This window comes from Hemiscyllium ocellatum, assembly GCF_020745735.1.
Source record: "Hemiscyllium ocellatum isolate sHemOce1 chromosome 27 unlocalized genomic scaffold, sHemOce1.pat.X.cur. SUPER_27_unloc_28, whole genome shotgun sequence".
NCBI lineage: Eukaryota > Metazoa > Chordata > Chondrichthyes > Orectolobiformes > Hemiscylliidae > Hemiscyllium > Hemiscyllium ocellatum.
The window spans coordinates 388,854-413,287 of record NW_026867496.1 but is presented as its reverse complement, the minus strand read 5'-3'; the positions used below and the strand labels follow the sequence as shown (position 1 = coordinate 413,287).

The following is a 24,434-nucleotide window of genomic DNA, read 5'->3' as shown; positions in this document are numbered from 1 at the left end:
TGTGAGAGGGCGGGGGAAAGCTAGGGATAGCGAGAGAGAATAGACTGGGGGCGCTGTGGGCATGATTGGATCTTGATTGAATGGGGAGTTGGTGAATGCGTCCCACCCACTCCTAGCAACCCCTTCTTTCCACATGTGCACTGCAGATTTTTGTGAATGATGCGAGAGAGAATCTGGAGCGTGAGCGTAGTTACCCTCAGATCCTGGCATCAGCAAACCACTGCCTTTCTGTTTTAAAAACTAAACAAAGATGTGGGCAATATACTGGGAATGGCAAGAAGTGACTAAGAAACTGAACCGAGAGTCAGCGCTTTCCGGTGAGGGGAGCTGGCCAAAAACAGGAGGATGGAAGGATGAATTCGAGTTGGAATCCATTGAAATGTGGAGGAATTGGGAAACAGAGATTTCAGGCAGGAGATAGGGAAGGCTGTTCGGTACAAACTAGAATTCTCCTATCCTATTTCCTGCCATGCACTGACAGCAATGATCTGTTTTCTCAAGGTATTAGCAGAGGAGGATTTGCTGTTCAGGCGCGCACAAGAAATTTACTCAGGGCCTGAATATCAGCAGCGTTTGAATCCAGGAGGGGAAATTATTTCAAACATCAACGTGACTTGAGAAGCCCCATGATTACACGCAGCCTGCGTGGGAGTGTTCCGGGGTTCTGACTGTGCAGACAACTTTAACTCTGTAGCGAAATGTGGACAAGAGTTCTCGCTGTAGACGAGCCCTTCTTTGGATCGTTGAAGCTGCTGAGACGCAATGACCCCTGCACCATGGAAACTCTGTGGAAGCAAATTCAATTCCCCAAACGGGCTGGAGTGTCTGGCATGAAGCTAATTCATTCCTTCAACCCTGGAATGAAGTCAATCGATTCCTTCAATCCAAGACTGTGGGCGGCGCGGCAGCAGCTCAGTGGTTAGCATCGCTGCCTCACAGAGCCAGGGACTTGAGTTTGATCCCACCCTCAGGGTGATTGTCTGTGTGGAGTTTGCATTTTCCTACCCTCCCCCCCCCCCCCCCCCCCCCCCCAATCTCTGGGTGCTCTGGTTTCCTCCCAAGGTCCCAAGATGTGCAGCTTAGAGTGGATTGGGTGTTCTAAATTCAGGGATTAGCTGTGGAGGTTATTGGGTGGGATGCTCTAAGAGGGGTCAATGTGGATTGTTGGACCAAAGGGCCTGTTTCCACAGTGTAGGGGGTTTGATGATTCCCCCAACGTGTCTGCAGCCTGGCTTCTAGCTGCATCTCTCTGAGCCGAAGGTCCACCAGCATGTGTTTTCCCTAGTTTCCAGCACCCAGAACCTCCAACTTTCTGCAAATCGAAAGGCAAGTCCCACCCTGCCCTCTCCAATGTGTGCTATGTAACTGCTTATTCAGTTTTAGTGGTCCAGCAGAGGCTGGTAGCCAAGTTCGGAACACATGAGGATGGCATCAACCAGGACCTTGGATTCCTGTCAGATGACAGGTAACCCCACTTCACTGTCACGCTCTCTCACACCCACACAAAGCACACATTCTCACATTCACACAGATCCCTCTCTGACACACACACATATACACCCTCTCACAGGCTGATACTCTATCACTCACACACTTTGTCAAGCATGCACACACTCGCACATACTCTCATGCGTGCACACTTGCATATAAGGCTTTGGTGTGATTTTGTATTTGCAAATACATTGTGCGCTTTTTGAGCCAAATACAATCTACAGGCAGTCAATCTGTGTGAGATTTTATAAATTCCTACTTTGGAAATAGAACCAGTCTCACTCAAGATTGGGATACAGACCTTAAGTTGTCTCGAGAATGTGTCTTCAAACAAGTTCTGGGATTTACATATTAATGAACCAAAACCTGCAACCCATCCTAAAAGATGAAATATTTCACAACAATCTAAGTTTGTTCTATATCATTTCTGTTGCATGAAACTGCGACCTTTTGCTATAAATTTTCCTATGATCCTGCTCCACAAACATCTGATGAAGGAGCAGTGTTCCGAAAGTTAGTGCTTCCAAATTAACATGTTGGACTATAACCTGGTGTTGTATGATTTTTAACTTTGTTTCTCGTGAATACATCCCACACCTCCAGGTGCTGCCAGTAAACCTTATAATGTCCATGAAATGATGCAATACCTGTAGAGATGAAAAGTTTACAATTTCTAATGATATTAGTTACGCATTCACTGCTCCTTCTGATACACGATATTGGAAACTTAGTGCAAGAGGTTGAAAGAAATGCGCAGCTTTAAAACAAAAACCTATTGGATCTCATAGCTTTCATTGACAGTCTGAGACTGGGGTTAAGTTCAAGTTACCTTTATTGACACCCAACTTTGTTACAGCTTCAGATCTCCCCAGCAAAAAAAAGGTGTATGAAAAAAGCTTTTTTTAAAAAACAGCTCAAAGCTCACACACTCCTCCCAACTCCACTTCCTTTACTGTTGGTCAGCACAGAGTTGTCCCTTCATAATTAGTCCTTGGTACAGCCTTAAGCTGAAGGAAGCATTGCCTCGCTCAGCAATTTCAACCTACACACTGTGTCCATTTAAGTTACTCCCATCATTTGACACTGGGCGCAGTCAAGAGTCAACCATGCTGCTGTGGGTCTGGAGTCAGGTGTACGCCAGACTGGATAAAGGATGCAGTTGAGATGACTGAGTGAATCCTTTCCTAAAAGGAACATGAGTGAATTAGATGGCATTTTCTCCCCCCAAAAATGGTTTCATTATTAGATTCAGAACTCCAAATTTCTGACCGAATTCCAATCCCACCATCTGCCTCAGCGGGATTCAAACCCCGGGAATCCCCGGAACTGGTTGTTAGTCCAGTCGATAATGGCACTCAGCCTTCGCTCCTTCAATCCTGCAATGTCACGTGAACTCAATAGACAATAGGTGTAGGAGTAGGCCATTCTGCTCTTCGAGCCTGCATCACCATTCATTATGATCATGGCTGATCATCCTCAATCAGCATCCTGTTCCTGCCTTATCTCCATAACCCTTGATTCCACGATCCTTGAGAGCTCTATCAAACTCTTTCTTAAACGAATCCAGAGACTGGGCCTCCACTGCCCTCTGGGGCAGAGCATTCCACCCACCCACCACTCTCTGGGCGAAGAAGTTTCTCCTCATCTCTGTCCTAAATGGCCTACCCCTTACTTTTAAGCTGTGTCCTCTGGTTCAGGACTCACCCAACAGTGGAAACATGTTTCCTGCCTCCAGAGTGTCAAATCATTAAATCGCTGCAATGCACAAATAGGCCATTTGGCTCATTGAATGCTATCGGTATAGGAGTTGGGAGGTCATGTTGTAGCTGTACAGGACATTGGTTCGGCCACTTTTGGATTATTGCATTCGATTCTGGTCTCCCTACGATAGGATATGAATGATGTTGTGAAACTTGAAAGTGTGCAGAAAAGATAGATAAGGATGTTGCCAGGGTTGGAGGGTTTGTGGTATAAGGAGAGCCTGAATAGGATGGGGAGTGTCCCTGGAGTGTCGGAGGCTGAGGGGTGATCTTATAGACATTTATGAAATCATGAGGGGCATGGATAGGGTAAATAGGCTAGAGGAAGTGGTGGAGGCTGGTACAATTACAACATTTAAAAGGCATCTGGATGGGTGTGTGAATAGGAAAGGTTTGGTGGGATATAGGCCAAATGCTGGCAAATGGGATACTAGATTTATATAGGACATCTTGTCAACATGGATGTGTTGGATCAAAAAGTCTATTTCCGTGCTGTACATCTCTATGTCTATTTGATAACAGATGTTTTATTTCTGTTGATGTAAATATTGTTAGGGAGAGAGAATTCCTCAAGTAGGGGATGATAAGAATCCTGGGAGACCCCTAATTCTGTTCTACTATCTAATTAACACACTTTAAGCACCAAATGTGCATTTATTCTAATTTTGTCTCATGTTTCTTGTTTTATTCCCTGCTCCGATTACTCTCAGTCTGGATGGTTATCAGACTGAGAATATTGTGGATTGGGCCTTAATCGACTGAATGTTTTATTGCTCTGGAAGGTGTAAAAGGGACTCAAAGTTTCAGCATAAAGCCAGCTGAGCCAAGAACAGACAACATCTTACTCTGTGGCAATAGGGAGAAGAGGACAGAGAAATCAGGACCTGAAATCCGAGCTGACACCAGAGTACCATGTTATTAGTGCTTTGATTAGCAGTGCCAACCCTCTATCTTTACCTCACTTCCTATTCAACTTGAATGTCACGTATCCCCTCAATATTCAGATCCAATCCTTGTCATCCTGAAGCCATGTCCCTGTAAGGAGTCTCAGATCATAATTATTCTCTTCAATGTGTGCAGACAATTCATTCAGTTTTGTTATATTGCAGCACACATTCAGCCAGACAGTCTTCAGTTTCAATTTTTGTGTTCTGTAGAATCCAGTTTTGATTAATTAGATTAGATTCCCTACAGTGGGAAAACAAGCCCTTCAGCCCAACAAGTCCACACCGATACCCTGAAGAGTAACCCATCCAGACCCATTTCTTTCTGATTAATGAACCTAACACTATGGACAATTTAGCATGGCCATTTGACCTGACCTGCACGTCTTTGGACTGAGACATTTACTTTCCGTGTCCCTTTCTATCATTCTCTGATGTTCATTTTCCACATCACTACATTGCTCACCTGCCTTGATTCGGATTGGCCATGAAAAATGCATGTTTATACATTCGCAGTAATAGAAGCAGTAGTAGGCCATTTGGTCCATCGAGATACTACACCATTCATTAAGATCATGGCTCATCTATCCATCCTCTCAGCTCCTCTTACCTGCATTATCCTGACTATCCTAAATTCACCTACTATACAAAATCCCATCGAACTAAGTCTTGAATATGGCTGCTTCTACTGCTTCCTTGGGCAGAGACTTCCATAGATTCACCACTCTCCGGGAAAAGCAATTCCTTCTCCTCGGTCTTAAACCTACTCCCTAATCTTGTGACCTAGTCTCACTCACCGGCAGAAACGACCAGATAGCGTGGGTCTGGGTGGCATGCTCGTCGGATGGGTCAGTGTGGACTTGATGCGATGAATGACCTGCTTCCACGCTGTAGTGATTCTATGATTTACCGCAGTTGTGTTTGCCATGGACCACAGCACCAGAAGCTCCCACCTTCTGCAAATCGAAAGACAAGTCCCACCCTGCCCTCTTGTACGTGTGTTATCTAACTGCTTAATCATTTCTAGTGAATACAGCCCACACCTCCCGCTGCTGTCAGTAACCTTTACAAAGCTGATGAGACAATGCAATACCTGCAGTACTGAAAATCGTAAGGCTTCTAACGCTACCAGTTACTGATTCACCGCTCCCACTGATGGACAGCATTGGAAATACAATGTTGGAGGCTGAAAGAAATGAGCAGTTTAAAACAAAAACTCACCTAACCCTTCACTAGGCTCCCTGCTCAGCACACTTTACTTCAATCACTTCAACTCCACATTGCAACAAATTCCCACTTTCCACCAATATCCTGAACGTCCTCACTCACTCAGTTGCTGTCTCACAAATGAAAGATTTCATTGTAGCTTCTGCTCCCAGTAAGGACAAAACATCCTTGAAAGCTGCTCTGAAAGTCCAGTCTTCACAATGGCACTTCTGCTTTCCTTCAGTCCAAATTGTCCGTGCTGACCAGATATCCCAAATTAACATAGTCTTATTTGTCAGCACATAACCCATATCCCTCTCAATTCTCCCTATTACCAGATGCCTTTTAAAATGCTTTAATTATACCAGCCTCCACCACTTCCTCTGGCTGCTCTTTCCATACACACAACACCCTCTGCGTAAGAAAGGTGCCTGTAAAGTTCCTTTTAAATATTTCCCCTCTCACCTCAGACCTATGCCGTCTAGTTTTGGAGACCCCTACTCTAGGGAAAAGATTTTGGCTATTCACCCTATCCATGCTCCTTATGAACTTCTATAAAGTCACCCCTCAGCCCCCAGTGATCCAGAGAAAACAGCCCAGCCGATTCAGCCTCTCCAGATAGATCAAACCCTCCAACTTTGGCAATACCCTTGTAAATCTTTTCCAAATCCTTGCAAAAGTTCATAACACTTTTCCTGTAGCAGCAAAACCAGAACCGAATGCAGTATTCCAAAAGTGGCCTAATCAATGTCCTGTACAGCCGCAACATGACCTCCCAACGTCTATATTGAAATGCACTGACCTATAAAAGCAAATATACCAAACACCTTTTTTGCTATCCTCTCTACCTGCGACTCCATTGTGAACCAGCACTCCAAGGTATGTTTATTCAACAACACTCCCCATTAAATGTGTAGATCCTGCCCTGATCTGCCTTTCCAAAATCCATATTTCAAAATGGGGTTGAGAAACATATAATCCGTGATTGAATGGTGGAGCAGATCTGATGGACTAAATGGCTTAATTTCTGCACCTATGTTGTATGGTCTCCTGCTGTCCTGGACACAGTGAGAGAATTGGAAGCAGGAATAGGTCATTTATCTTTCCAGCTGGCACCAGCATTGAACAGTTCATAACTGGATATAAACATACCTGCATCTAGATGGACAGGCTGAGACTTTTTTCAGTGGAGCATCAGAGATTGAGAGGTGACCTTAGAGAGGATTATAAAATCATGAGAGGTATAAATGAGGTGAACGGCAAGTATTCTTTCCCTAGTGTGGGTGTTTCAAGATTAGGGAGCAAATTTTGAAGGTGAAGAAAGAAATATTGTAAAAAGACATGAGGGGCACCTTTTTTCTAAAAGATAAAGAGTAGATTGTGTGAGAAATCAATGTCCAGAGGAGTTGCTGGATGCAGGTACAGGAACAATGTTTAAAAGGCATTTGGATAAGTACATGAATCGGAAAAGTTCGGAGGGATATGGGCCAATCATTGGCAGGTGGGACCAGGTTAGTTTCAGAACACCATCAGCATGGACGTGTTCGACTGAATGGTCTGTTTCTGTGCTGTATGACTCTGTAACTGCTCTGTACTGGTCTTAAAACCATTTTCTTGCCTCCTCCCATAACTTCTTTGTTCTTCAAAGTCACATGAACTCAGCCTTGAATAAATTCAATAACCGACCTAACTGCAGGAAGACATCCTCACTTCTGAACTCAATTCCTCTCGCTGATATACCACTTGCTTTGTTCATTGCTTGCTGCACTTTCTGACAACTGGCAGTGACTGGTGTAGAAGGACACTGAGGCCCCTTTGTCTATCCACACATCACTCCTGATGTAGGGCTCGTGCCCGAAACATCAACCCTCCTCCTCCTCAGTTGCTGCCTGACCTACTGTGGTTTTCCAGCGCCACAATATTCAACTCTGATACAGCACAGCAGTCCAACGTTGAGCACGTACACCTTAGTCCAACACAGGCACCTCCCGATCATAACAAATATTAAGCGTCCAAATGCGAATACGGGAGACAAATGCCGAAGCTATTTTATTTTGCTGATTTTTTTCCCCTGTGCCTCGACATTTTATTTCTTTTGCATTTTGTCTGGCTGCTCAACGTTTCTGTCCTTTCCCCAGGGTCGAGGTATTCCAAAACTAGAGGGTAAAGGCTTAGGGTGTGGGGGAAAGATTTTTAAAAATCTAAAAGACTAGGAATAGAACATTTACCCCTTACTGGGCGAAAGTGAGGACTGCAGATGCTGGAGATTAGGGTCGAGAGTGTGGAGCTGGAAAAGCACAGCAGGTCAGGCAGCATCCGAGGACCAGGAGAATCGACGTTTCGGGCAAAACCCTTCATCAGGAAATAGCCATGGGGAACTGCGGGGCTGTAGCATAATCGAGTGAGTCTAAGTGGGATGCTGTTGGGAAGGTCGGTGTGAATGGCCTGGAGGGATGATATGGTACCATTGCCTTAGCCACGTGTATATTGAGAAATGTGGGAGGAGTGGGTTTCAGTTCGTTGGACATTGACACCAGGCCTGGAGAAGGTGGCATTTGTGCCGTCTCTCTCTTCACATTCTGCCCCCTGTCCATTTTCTCCCCATTCACTGCCCCCTGCCCGTTCTCTCTCCTCACACTGCACCTCTATTCTCCCCCAACCCTCTGAACCCCAGTCTGTTCCCCTGTCCATTTCCCTCCTTTCTCCACCACCCCCAGCGACCCCCTCATCCCCCGCACCCCCACAATCGTCCTTTCTCGTGCCTCAGCCCTCTTTGATCGCTGTATGAAGTCTTTCTCAGGGAAGAGAGAGAATGGATGGTGATGACTTTACCTGGGAAACACGGCATGTGGGAAATAGTTGATATTTAATATTGAGAATAACTAAAACCGTATATTCAGAAACTTCGTTAAAGTCGGGAAGAATGTTATTTTTTCCGAAAAAAAGCTGCAAAACTCTTTCTGAAACTTGCATTGATGTATGTGCAGTTAGGCCACAACAAAGGAGAGGCTGTAAGGAGTGAATGAGTGAATAAAAGACAAGTCCAACCTTGCCCTCGAGGAGAAAGTGAAAACTGCAGATGCTGGAGATCAGAGTCGAGAGCGTGGTGTTGGAAAAGCTCAGCAGGTCAGGCAGCATCCAAGGGGCAGGAGAATCGCGTTTCGTGCATAAGCACTTGGCACTCGGCCATCGCTCCTTCAATCCCCCTGCGATGGCGCGTGAACTCACTGGTGCCTCCGCAGGTGGGAGGAGCAGGTGAATCCTTTCCGGCACTGACAGCAGGTGAATGGCCTCTCTCCGGTGTGGAGCCGCTGGTGGGTCAGCAGTGCAGCTGACTGAGTGACCCCTCTCCCGCACATGGGGCACGTGAATGGCTTCTCTCCCTTGTGGACCCACTCGTGCGCCTGCAGATGGCAGATCCGACTGAAGCCCTTCCTGCACACTGAGCAGGTGAATGGCCTCTCCCGGTGTGAATGAGTCTGTGGGTTTCCAGCACGGATGGGGAAGGGAATCCTTTCCCACGGTCCCCACATTTCCACGGTTTCCCCATTGAAGGAGCTTTCCTTGTGTTGCTCTGGGTTTGAAATTACCAGTCTATCCCCGCCGTGAGGGGTGAGACTTTGATTCCCCTAAGCTGAGTAAATGGTTTGAAGCACTTTTCACAGTCAGCGCACTGAATCTCCCTCACTCGGGTGTCTCAGTATTCGTCCTGCCACACCAGCGTCCAAAATCTTTCAAGCAAACATGTCTTCTTGATTGGAATGGCTGCTGATATTCAAGGCCCAATGAATCAAGTGGCTCTGTCAGAAGTTGGTATATCATTTGCTTTCAGATTTCTTTCTGCACATATTCCTGCAAAGAAAAATCACAAAATAAGTGATCACTGTCAGTACAGTTAAATGAACATAACATAGGTGGCAATTCCTGTAGATTGCCAGATGCCTGCTGATCACATATTATCCAGTCCACAGAAACCTGAAAACCCTCATGCAGCCAGATAGGCTTAGGTATGTATGGAGGAAAACTTCATTCCAGTGACAATAACATGGAACAAACTGCCTACAAAGATGCTGGAAATGGAGCTGAATCAAGGATATGAAAATGAAATGTTAAGGCTGCTTGAGAAAAGAAAGGCAGTAAAATTGCTGAATGACTTCCTGCTGGCCTATTAAATAAAAAATAATGACAAAAAAGGACGTAACTCCATTACTAAATTAGAAGGTGAATAATAATTACAAAGAAACTTTTACAACAGCCAACAATATCGGATATACATCATATAGAACAAAGAACAAAGAAATTTTACAGCCCAGGAACAGGCCCTTCAAGCCTGAGCCGATCGAAATGTACTGTCTAAACCTGTTGGTCAATTCCTAAGTATTTGTATCCCTCTACTCCCCACCCACTCATGCATTTATCCAGACGCATCTTAAATAAATCTACCCTGCCTGTCTCTACCACCTCTGCTGGCAACGCGTTCCAAACGCCCAGCACCCTGTGTGTGAAGTAAAACTTGAATAAGTGTTCAAAGTTCAACACTTATTCAAAGTGAAGCTTTGAATATGTGTTGCCCTTGCCGCGTTCCTTGTAATGGTAACTCTGTCCCATTCCAGATTCAGGAAGTCGGATCTCGTTGAACGAAGCTTCTTTTTGAAAGAATTGATTGGCCGTTTTCGCACAAGGAAATGTAAGAAGCAAGGGCTCGTCCGGGATTTGAACCCGGGATCTCTCGCACATCCACGCAGCAGGAGGCCCGAAGCGAGAATCATACCCCTAGACCAACGAGCCACATGCCCCAGGTGCCCTACATTTTTTTTAACATGTGCCAATCCCTTAAATGCTGCTCAGATCCTTGAGAATCTAATCTTTTCGTTGTGAACATGAGTAAAGAAGCAATCCTTTTCGAGGGTGCAAACTGTACACGTGCCAAACTGAGCGAATACACAAGGAAAATAGCTTTAAGAGAGATAGAAAGTATTTGAGCACCTTTGGAGTGTCTGCCCCCTCCCTGGATTCACTCCAGTTGCTACAAGTGAACAGTGTTTCACCCACCCGTACCTCTCCTCACGCCTCGCTGCTGGAGGATGGTGAATGGAAAGAGGGAGACATTGCTTTGCTCCAAGATACTGCCCAGAGGGAGGAAGTTTCACTCTGAAACTGACAGGGCTGCATCCGCATTGTGACGTCAACAATGGAGGGCGTGCCGGACAGCTGTCGTGCAGTTGAGGCACGTGTGGAGGGTAGGACACTTTGCAAATCCCACTCTCCTCCAACTCAATGCAGTTTGAGTTCAAGCAAAGCAAGGGGTTTAAATTTATTTTAGAAAACCTCCTTTGTGCCGTGGGAAAACTCCTGTCGCGGGAAACGCAGTATTGCAGATTCATAGTAACAGAAGCAGGAGGAGACCATTTGGTCAAGCCTGCTTCGTCATTCATTAAGATCACAGCTCCCCCACCTCACCCCAGTTCCAAACTTCCAGCTTAGCACTGTCCCCATGACCTGTCCTACCTACCTACCTATCTTCTTTTCCATCTATCCACTCCACCACCCCCTCTCTCCCCCCATACCTATCACCTTCTTCCCACCCCCACTCACCTATTATACTCTATGCTATTTTCTCCCCACTCCCACCCTACTCTCATTTATCTCTCCACCCTTCAGGATCTCTGCCTGTATTCCTGATGAAGGGCTTTTGCCCAAAATGTCAATGTGAGGCAGCAATGCTAACTACTGAGCCACCGTGTCGCCCCCTTCTATTTCAACAGTCTTTCAACTTTAAACACATTCATCACAGTCTTCCCAGAGGATCAGACTGTTCTCTCTCATTAGAGATGGCTGGTGGTTTATCTTGAAGGTCACCACACCTCAGCCGAGGGGAAAGGCCGAGAAGGAGATCCTCACATTTCTCCAACTTGGGTGATACATAATGTGAAGCACTTTGGTATACTTTTGTTGAAATGTTATCATCCGTATTAGCTGTTGCTGTTGCTGTCATTTATTGGCAAGACTCATGTCAAGTGAAACAATTTCAGCAAGAAATTGGTAGCTGGCAGAGCTCCCCCACCCAATGCCAAAAAAGTGATTGCTTTTGTTGGTCAAAGAAAATTGGCGAAGAAAAAGAAATTAAAGTGTCGTGTACCTTTAGAAAGAGTGGAAGGGTTGATTTTTCTAAATAAATGAAAACAACATTTATGAAGTGGAGCAACAAACTAAATTAACAACGCAGGTTTTTTTCACATTACTGCGCTACTGCAAATGTCTGTATTATGGGAAAATGTTATGCACTAAAATATGTTCTTATTTTGTAAAGAGTCAGGTCAGTAGGTTTAATTTTGTCAACAGTGATCAATAAGATCTTGATTTATACAGCATCTATGTGAGATGCACTGGTAGTTAATATTTGATCGAGTAAGTCTCCACTGACCACCACAAGAACAAGTTTTTCCCCTGTCTGAACTGTCAGAAAAGATGTGCTTTCTTCACAAAGTTTGACTTCTTGATGTGTTTGTATGTCTTGCAATATTTGATTTTAAAATATGTAATTTACAGTGAAAATGAATTTTGTGCTTTTTAATGTTGATTTTAAGGTACGCTGATAAGAAACTATGTATGCATTTAGGCTGTCTAAAAATAGAATGCTTTTCATACTCAAAGTTGCTGTGCAAACAAAACACAATTTGGGAGGTGATGGTTGTTCCCTATCTCAAAGCCAATATAAATAATACCTGTGGTGTCAACACATGCAGCCACTGCCTTTCACTCTTTTTTTTTTGGAAGTCATTGGGAATTTAACACATCACACTACTGCAGAAAATCAGAGCACGTTACATCGGGCTTCCCATCAGGATGCTGTAACAAAACTCAACCTAATTTGGGGTGTTGTGGAAAGTGAAAAATAAATGAATCTCTAGTATATACCCTGTGGTTAAAGAGCACTACAACAGTATTGTATGGACATGTCAGCTGTCTTGGTGAGACCTAACTTTACTCTGCGACACCTTGATTGGCTTGGGTTGTCGCTGACTGCGTGTAAAACGAAACATTATGGAGTAAAGACATTTTTGCGACTGAAAATGTTTTATTTAGCCTTCAGCAGTCACACCTACACTTTTACCATATATTTTGCTGCTTATTTTGATTGGACTTGATGATACGTAACCTCAGTTGCTAAACAACCCTCAGTGGAGCCTCAAGCGTTATTTGAGATCCAACACAAAAGCCAACTTCTTCCAAATACAAAATGTTGCTGACTACAAAGAAAAATCATACAAAAGCTTTTATCAACTCCCAGATTGATTTCCCGCAAGAAATAGCAGTATTGGCCATTCTGCTCCACCATTCAGTGAGATCATGTCTGATCTGATAACCCTCAATTCCATTTTCCAGCCTTTTCAACAAAACCCTTGATTCCCCACTGATCTTCCTTTGACACCTTCAATTTTTCAGAAGTTTTACTTATCTAGAACTTTGAAGACTGAGACACTTAGACACACAGTACCAACATCAATCCTTGTTAATTGTCCTTGCTTCTGCGCCACAGAAAATTGTTTTCTGGATCCTTGTTTGAGTCTACAAACTGCTCAATAAGCTCAAACAACCCTCTTCTGTTCTTCTAATGAGCCAATATCTCTGACCACTCCAATTGAATGAAACTGAAAAAGCTTCCTAGCACTTTTGGTTGCAGCCAATAGGGCCAGGATTAAAGATAATTCTCATTTTCCTAAATACTTGGAATAGATTCAATTGATTTTAAACAAACAAGTTCTGACACATGTTCGGGTTCACTTGAGAAGTTTAGCAGAATTGTTTTTCTCAGATGGGACAATGAAACTTCTTGAGATTGTTTCCACGATTGGAGGTCTACCTCCAGTTCTTTTTCTTAGCACATTATAATGATCTTCTGAATTAGTTTTATTTCATTATATCCATCCCTTCAAACAAATCAATTCTTCCCATAAATTCATCCATCTCCTGCACATTCTAGGTGATATTTTTCCTTAAATTCCATGAAAATGTCCTTTCTCTTTCCTTAAATCTATGCCCCCTAGTTGCTGAAGCCATGCACCAAGGGGAAAAGTTTCTTCCTATCTAGACCCTAAGTTTCTTATCTGTACACTCCAAACAGGTCCTCACCCAGCCTTCTCTGCTCTAAGGAAAATACCCTCAGCCGATCTAATCATTCTCATAGCTGAAACCCACCAACATGCACCACCCTGGGTTAGTATTCCCTTCTGCACCCTTTCTAGTGCCATCACATCCTTCTGATAATGTGACAACCAGATCCACTACTCCAGCTATGGCCCAACTAATGTCTTGTACAGTTCCATCATGATCTCCTGGTTCTCATGTTCAATGCCTTAACTACTAAGGGCAAGTATTCCATATGCCGCCTTAACCACTTAATCCACATGTCCTGTTGCCTTCAAGAATCTATGAACACATATACCTTTCTCTGATCTTCAGTACATTCTAAGTTCTTGCGATTCATCATGTACTCCCTTGCCTGTTGATCCTCCTGAAATGTATCATCTCAATCTTTTCAGGATTGAACTCCATCTGCCATTGTTCTGCTCATCTGACCAAGCCATCTTTATTGCCCTGTAGTCTAAAACTTTCCTCCTTGCCATATATTAGTGTGGGTTCTGAATTTCTTTTGGGCCTGATTTATTTAGGTTGCATTGTGTTCATTCTGTGGGCATAGTTTTAGAAGATTAGGAAGATACTTGGATCCAGTATCTGTTTATACCCAAAGAAGAAACTCAAACCAGATTTTTTTTGATCCAATGTTTTCCCTGGTAACATTTTCACAATGACTTCAATTTCCGCAACACCCTTTGCTTAACTTAAACTATGTTCAAATCAAGACATTACTGAATCGAGATCATAACTTCTTGTACTATTAAATCTGTCTCAAGCAATGCTGTAAATTAGGTAATCTTGCATTATTATTTTATAACTGCTCAAAACCTTTTCTAAAAAGTGACCGGATGAAGATTGAAGTTGACTGACTGAACTGCTTTCTTCATTTTATAATATTGCCAAAAAAAGTAAATGTTCAAACATGTGCAATCTTTTTCTTTCTCTAAAATAGGTAATAAGGTGAAAGGGGATAATGGACAAAGCAATGAAAACAATGCTGACTCTAATTCTGCAAGTATGTTCTTTTCAATAAGTTTAATTCAATATTTACATTAATTACAGTTATGTGAGTGACACAAATAACAATAAGGCTGTTACTTAAGTTTAGAAATTCAATCACACTCTGTGTAGATGGCTTAAAATCATTATATCAAAAGCTTAAAGCACTTGCATAAAACACAAAACCTCACTTATGTTTATTATTTCCCAAAATGGGTTATCAAGTGAAAGGGAAGTATAATTGGAGATTTGATGACAGCGAGCAAAATGGTAACTCTAATTTTGCAAGTATGCAAGGTTTAAGCTTAAAATGCATGACCAGTTTATTTATCCAAGAAATACGCACCTTTACTCTCTCTAATATTAGCTCCAATTATCAATATTTGATATCAAATTAGAAGATCTAGCTTGAGAAATCTACAACATATTGCCACACGCTTGCTATAAACACGACAGGGACACAGTAAAAGTCGTGAAAATTAAGTCAGATCTTTGTGGTTACAGATCCATAAGATACAGAAGCAGAATCAGTCCATTCGACTTGTTGAATCTGCTCCACCATTCGATCATGGCCAATGTTTCTCAACCCCATTCTCCTGCCTCCTCCCTGTAACCCTTGATTTCCTTACTCATCAAGAGCCTATCTTTGTCTGCTTTAAAAGCACTCAGTTACTTGCCTCGTTTCAGTGGCAATGCGTTCCACAGAGTCACCACTTTCTGACTGAAAACAATCTTCCTTGTCTCATCCCAGCATTTCTTGCCACCGAGAACTATGGGGACAGAGTCTATGTCTGTATTTCTTTGTATGGTAATTTGTAAATAATATTTTTTTTTCAGGTTCATTAGCTGCTGCTTAAGTGTGTTGGTAGGTTTGTGGGCTACCATGATGCAGAGAGGTTTGAGTTGTCTAGACATTATTTAGAACATAGAACAATACAGCACAGAACAGGCCCTTCGGCCCACGATGTTGTGCCGAACATTTGTCCTATCCATGTACCTATCCAATTGCCGCTTAAAGGTCACCAATGATTCTGACCCTGCCACTCCCACAGGCAGCGCATTCCATGCCCCCACCATTCTCTGGATAAAGAACGTACCCCTGACATTCCCCCCCCCCACACATACCTTCCACCCTTCACCTTAAATTTATGTCCCCTTGTAACACTCTGTACCCGGGGGAAAGGTCTCTGACTGACTACTCTATCTATTCCCCTGATCATCTTTTAAACCTTTATCAAGTCACCCCTCATCCTTCGCTGTTCCAATGAGAAAAGGCCTAGCACTCTCAACCTATCCTCGTACGACCTATTCTCCATTCCAGGCAACAGCCTGGTAAATCTCCTCTCCACCCTCTCCAAAGCTTCCACATCTTTCCTAAAGTGAGGCGACCAGAACTGCACACAGTACTCCAAATGTGGCCTCACCAAGGTCCTGTAAAGCTGCAACATCACTTCACGACTCTTGAATTCACTTCCTCTACTAATGAAAGCTAATACACCATAGGCCTTCTTACAAGCTCTATCCACCTGAGTGGCAACTTTCAAAGAGCTATGAACAAAGACCCCAAGATCCCTCTGTTCCTCCACCTTACTAAGAAGCCTACCGTTAACCCTGTATTCCGCATTCTTATTTGTCGTTCCAAACTGGACAACCTCACACTTGACAGATGTCTTTGATGTAAGGTAATGTGGCTGGGGTTTCTGTGCATGTGTCTGCTTGTTTGAGTTTGTTGTTGAGAAATCAGTGAACAGGGTTTATTGGGTACCTGTTCTTCTTGAATATGCTGTATAACTATGCTCTTCATAGTTCCTGGGTGGTGCAGTATGTAGTGGCTCGTTGAAATAGTGTCCTGATGCAGATTTGTTTGGGATAATTTGCTTCTGCATTAGGTACTTGGGTCTGTGTATGTTGTTTTCCTGTAGACGTTAGTCTGAAGTTCCCTATTGACTGTTCACTCTACTGACATCTAAGAATGGCACTTTGTTGTTCTCTTTTGTGAATTTTATGCCAGTAAGGATATTGTTCCTGGTGTTGTAGGTTTCCTCTAATCTGTTTCATTTTGTGATGATAAAGGTGTCATCACTGTGGTGGACCCAAATTTTGGGTTGGAGCGTTGGGAGGACTGTTTGTTCAAGTCTCTGCATTATTGCTTCTGCTAGGAACCTTGATATTGGTGGTCTCATGGGTGTTCTGTTGATTTATTTGTAAGGCTTATTATTGAATGTGAAGTAGGTGATAAGATACGGGTCCACAAGCTTGACAGTGTTATCTTTGCTGATGAAGTTGGTGCTGTTTGGTGTTTGTGTCTTTGGTGGTTTTTGTAGTGTAGTCAGTGTTTCTTTGGCCATGTTGATGTTCATGGATGTGAGCGGGGCTGTTATGTCAAAGGACAGCATTATTTCATCCTCTTCTATCTTGGTGTCTTTGGTGTTCAGGAATTCTTGGGTGGAGTGAATGGAGTGGCATGAATCTTCTACTCAGTGTTTCCGTCTTCACTGGAGGCCTTTGACTAGTCTGTATACTGGTGTTCCAAGTGGTGAGACTGTGGGCCAGAGGGGGGCTCCTGGTTTGAACAGGAGGAGAACAACAACAAAGTGCCATTCCTAGATGTCACAGTAGAGCAAACAGTTAAGGGGAACTTCAAACTCGCGTCGACAAGAAACAATACACACGGACCAAATACGTAACTACAGAAACAATCATCCCAACACCCACAAACGAAGCTGCATCAGATTATTTCAACGAGCCACCACACATTGCAGCACAGAGGAACTGCGATGGGCAGAAGAGAAATACGTATACGTACTCAAGAAGAATGGGTAGCAATAAATCCAGTGCGCCATTTTCTCATTGATGCTTCCAAGCTGACCTCAAATTTGGTTTATCCCTGCATTCTTTGCTGGTTGTCTTTTTGTGGGTTTTGAAAACTTTCCCAATCCGCTGACTGAGGATAAGAGTTGGGAAGTTGTGTTGTGACTGATAGGACATTGGATAGACCACTTTTGGAATGTTGTGTGAAATTCTGGTCTCGCTCCTATCAGAATGATGTTGTGAAACTTGAAAGGATTCAGAACACATTTAAAAGGATGTTGCCAGGGTTTGAGCTGAATGGGCTGGGCTGTTTTTCCTCGTGCACCAGAGGCTGAAGGGTGACTGAGAGTCATTAATAAAATCATGAGGGGCATGGATAGGGTAAATAGACAAGGACATTTCCCTGGGTGAGAGAGTCCAGAACTAGAGGATAAAAGGTTTAGAGTGGAGGAGGGGAAGATTTAAAAGGGTCCTAAGGAGCAACCTTTTCATGCAGAGAGTGGTGTGTATAAGGAATGAGCTGCCAGATCAAGTGGTGGTTGTTGATTCAGCTATGACATTTAAAAGGCATCTAGATAGGTATTTGACTAGGAAAGGTTTAGAGGGATATGGGCCAAGTGCTGGCAAGTGGGACTAGATTAGGCTAGGATATCTGGTTGGCCCGAAGGGGCTGTTTCTGTGCTGTAGATCTGACTCTGGCTTGCCACAAACATTTGCCATGTCCGTATGTTTAGTTTGTCTCGGGTTGTCTGTGTCAATGCCTTGATGTCTCATTCCACCCACCACATACCACCACCACCACCCACCACAGGGACGATAACCAATTCATGTCTGATTTTTTTATCATTGCAGGTTCAACCTGAATTTACACTTCTTTTGCTTCCCAAAATCAGACTTGCTCACTCTCAGCAATATCCTGAAAGATATTAACTTTCACGTGGTGTTATCCAAAATTCGAAGATGTCAGTCCTGACGTTTTTTGAGAGTGGGATGCTTTCAATTTTGTGGAACAGCAAAAGAAAAAAATGTTCTGCAGAAAGTGGAGTAGCTTGTTCTGAATTTCTACCCTGGACTGACCGTGATGACTTTTGTAATCTCTCTTTCCAGAGTATTTGAAGATCTGAAGACTGAAGTTTAAAAATCAACAGATGAAGGGCCTATGCCTGAACCGTCGATTCTCCTGCTGTTTGGATGCTGCCTGACCTGCTGTGCTGTTCCAGCACCGCACTTTTCAACTCCTCTCCAGCCTCTGCAGTCCCCACTTTCACATCAATGTCTGACAGTCACTCAATCCATCGGGACCTCAACGATTTTCAACTATGATTCTTTGAGAAGGAGCAAAACATTTTGGTTCCTGTTTCAGACCATTTTCAGCATCAGTGGGACTGGATGAGAGTCTCTACTGTTACAGCGCACTTTGTGTAAAGCCTGAAACAGTTATACGGCCAGGAAAGAGGAATTTACTGTGGGCAGGGACCGTACACGGGTCTGTAGCTGCGGTCATGGTGAAACCAGAGGAATCCCACACTGTGGAGAAACCGTGGAAGTGTTGCGACTGCGGGAGAGGCTTCCATGCCCCATCTGTCCTGGAGATTCATCGGCGAAGTCACACCGGGGAGAGGCCATTCTCCTGCCCCGAGTGCGGAAAAGGCTTTACCTGCTCCTCCCACCTGCTGGACCACCGCCGAGTCCACACTGGGGAGAAGCCATTCTCCTGCCCTGAGTGTGGGAAGGGCTTCACCTACTCCTCCCACCTGCTGGCCCACCAGCGCGTCCACGCTGGGGAAAGGCCCTTCCCCTGCTCTGAGTGTGGGAAGGCCTTCAGCAAATCCTCGGACCTGCTGAAGCACCAACGAGTCCACAGAGAGGAGAGGCCATTCAGCTGCCCTGAGTGCGGGAAGGCCTTCAGTGATTCCTCTATTCTGCTGAGGCACCAGTGGGTCCACATCGGGAAAAGGCCGTTCTCGTGCCCTGAGTGCAGGAAGGGCTTCACCCGCTCTTCTGCTCTGCTGACCCATCTGCGGGTCCACACGGGTGAAAAGCCCTTTAGCTGCCCCGAGTGCAGGATGGCCTTCAGCAGGTCTTCCCACCTGCTGAGGCACCAGCGAGTCCACACTGGGGAGAGGCCGTACTCCTGCCTCCAGTGCGGAAAGTGCTTTACCCAGCCCTCCAACCTGCTGACCCACCAGCGGATCCACACCCGCGAGAGACCGTTCTCCAGCCCCGAGTGCGGGAAGGGTTTTGCTGTTTCCTCCCACCTCGTGGCCCACCGGCGGGTCCACACGGGGGAGAGGCCATTCAGCTGCCCCGAGTGCGGGAAGGCCTTCAGCAATTCCTCTGCCCTGCTTAGGCACCAGCGCGTTCACACCGGAGAGAAGCCGTTCTCCTGCCCAGAGTGCGGGTAGGGCTTTACCCGCTCCTCCACACTGCTGACCCACCAGCGGGTCCACACAGGGGAGAGGCCATTCAGCTGCCCCGAGTGCAGGAAGGCCTTCAGCGATTCCTCCGCTCTGCTGAAGCACCAGCGAGTCCACACCAGGGAGAGGCCCTTCAGCTGCCCTGAGTGCGGGAAGAGGTTTACATTTTCCCGCAACTTGCGGAAGCACCAGCGGGGGCACCAGCGCTCACAACAATCAGATTCCACCGCTGACACTGCCATGATCCCCCCCAGGACTGATTCTCCTGACAGTGGGTGCAGTGGGAGAGTTGGTGCACTGTATTTGTTTTCCGTTGGACTGCAACCCCACGGTGGCTCAGAGGTGGCATGGTGACTGAGTGATTAGCACTGTTGCCTCATGGCACCAGGAACCAAGGATCAATTCCACCCTTGGGGCGACTGTCTGTGTGGAGTTTGTGGAGGGTAGGAGAATGGATGAGATAAGAAACCGCTGCCTGCCTTGAGACAAGTCTCCCGGAGAGAACTTGCTGACTGATTGATTGTCTGATCTACTGATCCTCACAGTGCCCCATTGCCCTCAGTTAACTGGAGGAGGTCCACACAGATGTACCGAAGCCCCTCTTTGGACTGTGGAAGGAAACCTGTGCAGACAGGGAAAGCATGCAAACTCCACATAGACAGTTACCGGAGGCTGGAATTTAACTTGGGTCCCTTATGCTGTGAGGTAGCAATGCTAAGCAGTGTGCTACCCCAATATGTTATAAAATTTGAATAAACCTACTAAGTTGGAAATGTGTCCATGCCAAGAACTTACTGTAAATGTTTGGAAGCAAAAGTCCATCGAAATTGTCTTTGTGACGGATCTAAAACTTACTTCATTAATGATTGAAAATACTTTGACCTCTGAAACTGTCTGCCAGAGAGTGTGTTGGAGTCAGATTCAATTACGGTATTCAAAATAGAGGTGGATCATTCAACTGAAAAGGAAAGCAATTGCAGTGTTCAGTGAAGAATAGTACAAGGTACTGTAGTGGATGTCAGAACGAGTTTTCTGATTGGGGCTGTTCACTTGCTCCTGTTACCATTTCAGGTTGCTGACTTTTCGTTAGCATCCTGCACATGTTGGGTTTTTTTTTTCTCCTTTCTAGTATCTATTTGAGTGATTCAGTGACAAATCTAGTTTATGAATTGTTGCTATGATATCTCATGAGAGGGTTTATGATATTCAGTGCTGTATAAATTGTTGTGGGTCACAATGTGTCCAAGTGAGGAAAAACAAACTGTTCATCTTAAATATTTGTTTTTAAACAATGGAAATAAACAATGGAAAACACAACTTGCTGTGTAGGAATCATCATAAATAGGAATGGGAGTAAGTAATTGACTGTCGAGATGCTCTGTCTTTCATTTATCTAAATTCTCTTTCCTGTACTTGTTTTTTCGTGACTTCATCTGCTGAAGTGACTACACTCCAAAAGCTTGTGATTTCAACATAAGAACTAGTAGCAAGAGTCGGCCTTCCGGCCCTTCGAGTCTGCTTCACCACTCAATAAAATCATGACTCATCTTTTCGTGGACTATGTATGCTCCACTTACCTGCACTTTCACCATATCCCTTAATTCTTTTATTTTTTCAAAAACGTATCTACTGCTTCTAGTGATTGCTGAAGTAATGTCAAATACTTCCCTGGGCAAGGAATTCCATAGATTAACAACCCTCTGCGTGAAGAAGTTTCTTCTCAGTTCAGTTTTAAACCTGCTTCCTCTAAGCTAGAGGCCATGCGCTCTTATCCTAGTCTCACCTACCAGTGCAACATTTTATTTCTATTTCTGTAAGATCTTCCAAACAACCTGCTGGACTATAACCTGGTGTCATGTGACTTATGACTAAAAAATTTGTTATTACGCATCCTCATAGCAGTGGGATTTCAGGGCTCGAAGATAGGGACACTACCACTGCACCATAAAATAAAACTCTCTGCAGCGAATAGGTCCTCTTCTCAACATAGGGTACAAATATTATACCCTCAGAGCCCATTACACTAAATTGAGTCCTCTTCGGTTGAATGAATGGATGTGGAGGTGCCATAGTTGAAATCGTTAAAAATCACATCTTGCCCCTGAATATGTGACACTACCGGTATAGCCCCAGAGCCCGTTGCAGTAAATTGGGTCAGCTGCTGTTGAATGAATGAACGGGAATGAAAAGGGCGGATACACTGAGCCGCTTGTGACATTCCCCACCAATCCCAAAGCTTGTGGTCAGTACCGACCAATCGGAGAGAGAGATTGCAGAGGGTGGGACAACATGACACACAAACGCGGCCGCTATTGGTCAGATGGAGTAACGTGCGCTCTGATTGGAGGAGGCGCGGATGACGCGCGTCACTGAAGGAGACGGAAAGGAGAAGAAAACCAAAGATGGCGGCGCGAGGCTGCGGTTTCTGACGGAGGGAGGGGGGCAGACAGGCATCGTTTACCTCAGAAAATACCTTTAAAATACATTTCACATTAAAGTCGGAACTTTTCAAACAAGAGGTGACGGTTACCGGGTGAACGGGAAAACAAATTAAAACTGTCGGCGGTGGAGGAGAGAGAGCCGGCGCCCGCGGCTTCTTCGGCGGCGGCCGGAGCCCAGGAGCTCAACAACCCCCCGGAGCTGGAGGAAGGTCCGAGCTCCAAGAAGCGGGGGGTCCGGCTGGAGGCTGGATTTACTCAAGGCGTGTATCTATTAACTTATTTAAATGGTACCTACTGTATGGGGGTATGGTTTACATTAAAACCGGAGGATCATGTCAGAGTGTTTGTTTATATTGAGCAGTTGTAGTTGGTAAAATACACTCCCTGGAGGAACACCTTCTATGATGCTGCATTTCTTACCTTCTGCCCTTCCCCCATTTGTTATCTCTCATCTCGATTTTACATTTTATTTGGTCAAATTTAATATATTAATGAGACTTGGTATTGACTGTGTTATTAATTTGTTTGTTGGATTATTGTGAGAAAAAAATAATGGTGCCATGTCATTTCTGATGTCAGAGTTTGACATTGAATGTGCAGATGTCAATTAAATCAAGAACTTGTGGTTCTAACAAAAAAAAGCAGCTCACTGATGTTAATGGCATTGTCTCATTTGAGGATGATTTGAGTCTGACCAACAAACCATTTCATGTAGTCACCCAATTTAATTAAAATTTTCTTTAACTTAATTAAATGAAATAACTCTGGCAGGCTAAGATTTGTACAATTTGTTTATAAGATTTATTGATACGTCCATTGCTCTTGATGTGGTCTCTGCCACATTGGGGAGACGGAACACCAACTTGCAGAACATTTCAGGGAACAGCTCTGGAATGCCAAAACTAAACGACCCCACCGCCTTGTGGCTGAATGCTTTAACTCCCCCTCCCAATCTGTCAAGGACATGCAAGTACTCTGCTGCCACCCCCTCCAAGTTCTAGCTACCTAACGCTTGTAGGAAGAACATTTAGATTAGATTACTTACAGTGTGGAAACAGGCCCTTTGGCCCAACAAGTCCACACCGACCCACCGAAGTGCAACCCACCCATACCCCTAACCTAACACTACGGGCAATTTAGCATAGTCAATTCATCCCGCACATCTTTGGAATGTGGGAGGAAACTGGAGCAAAAGGAGGAAACCCACGTAGACACGGGAAGAACGCGGAAACTCCACACAGTCAGTCGCCTGCGTCGGGAACTGAACCCAGCTCTCAGGCGCTGCGAGACAGCAGTACTAACTGCCGTGCCACCCACAATCTTGTCTTCTGCCTTGGGACCCACTAACTACATAGGATCAATGTAGATTTCACCAGTTTCCTTATTTCCCCTCCCCTCCACCCACCTCCACACCACACACCTTGTCCCAGATCCAGAGTTGAAAAATGTGGTGCTGGAAAAATGCTTAGAGGCCATACCTCTAGGAGTTCCCTGGCTGTTCTCTGGCATGGCACCCATCCACAGATTCTATCAACAAACACATTGACCTGGACCCAATATACCGGCCACTGCAGCGGACAGTTGGAACTGACAACCAGAAGCGGCAGAGACAAACCACTATAAATGCCGGAGGAAACATCACAGAAGCGCTTCACACTGAAGATGTCACCTAGACAGGGGATGAAACGTTTGCAACACAAATTCAGCTCGGCGAACAGAACTACAACAACAAGCACCCGAGCTACAAATCTTCTCACAAACTTTGAATTGAGCATAGGAGTTGGGACATCCTGTTGCAACTGTCACACATGCCACACAATACAAGGCGTGGTCCTTCTCTGACTTACCATCCCTTTGAGTATTAGGGGGAAGACATCCCTTTAATTGTAACATTCAGGAAAGATGCCTTACTTCAACAAAAATGTGCTGTGCTCACAGATGTTTGGACAGAGGAAAGGTGAAGCTCAATCTTCATTCAGAAAAAGAGGGGAGCAGCAGTAGCTTTAGAAGCTCATGGTCCAACTTGTGCATTCAGACAATAGGGGGGCTCTTCTGGGCAAAATCTGGGAATGAAGCAATTCTCCCCCTTTCCATTCCTTATCCTGGAAGAGAGAGAAGCGGGGAAGAACTGTTCACTTGCAACAACGGGAGGCAGAGAGTGTGAATCCAAGCAGGGAGCAGATTCTGCAAAAGTCAGTTTCAGTCGGCTTCTTCGAGAATATTGTG

The 24,434-nt window shown here is 44.7% G+C and overlaps 1 non-coding gene and 1 pseudogene across 1 annotated transcript; one reads left to right on the top strand and one right to left on the bottom strand.

Annotated features, from left to right (window-relative positions):
- The window catches only part of LOC132807954 (gastrula zinc finger protein XlCGF57.1-like), a 43,115-nt pseudogene extending 22,048 nt beyond the window's left edge, over positions 1-21,067 (top strand).
- Positions 10,100-10,189, bottom strand: trnap-cgg (transfer RNA proline (anticodon CGG)). Its single transcript is given in 2 exon segments — positions 10,100-10,135; positions 10,154-10,189. It is a non-coding gene; the product is annotated as a tRNA-Pro (tRNA).
- Positions 21,068-24,434: the final 3,367 nt, after the last annotated feature.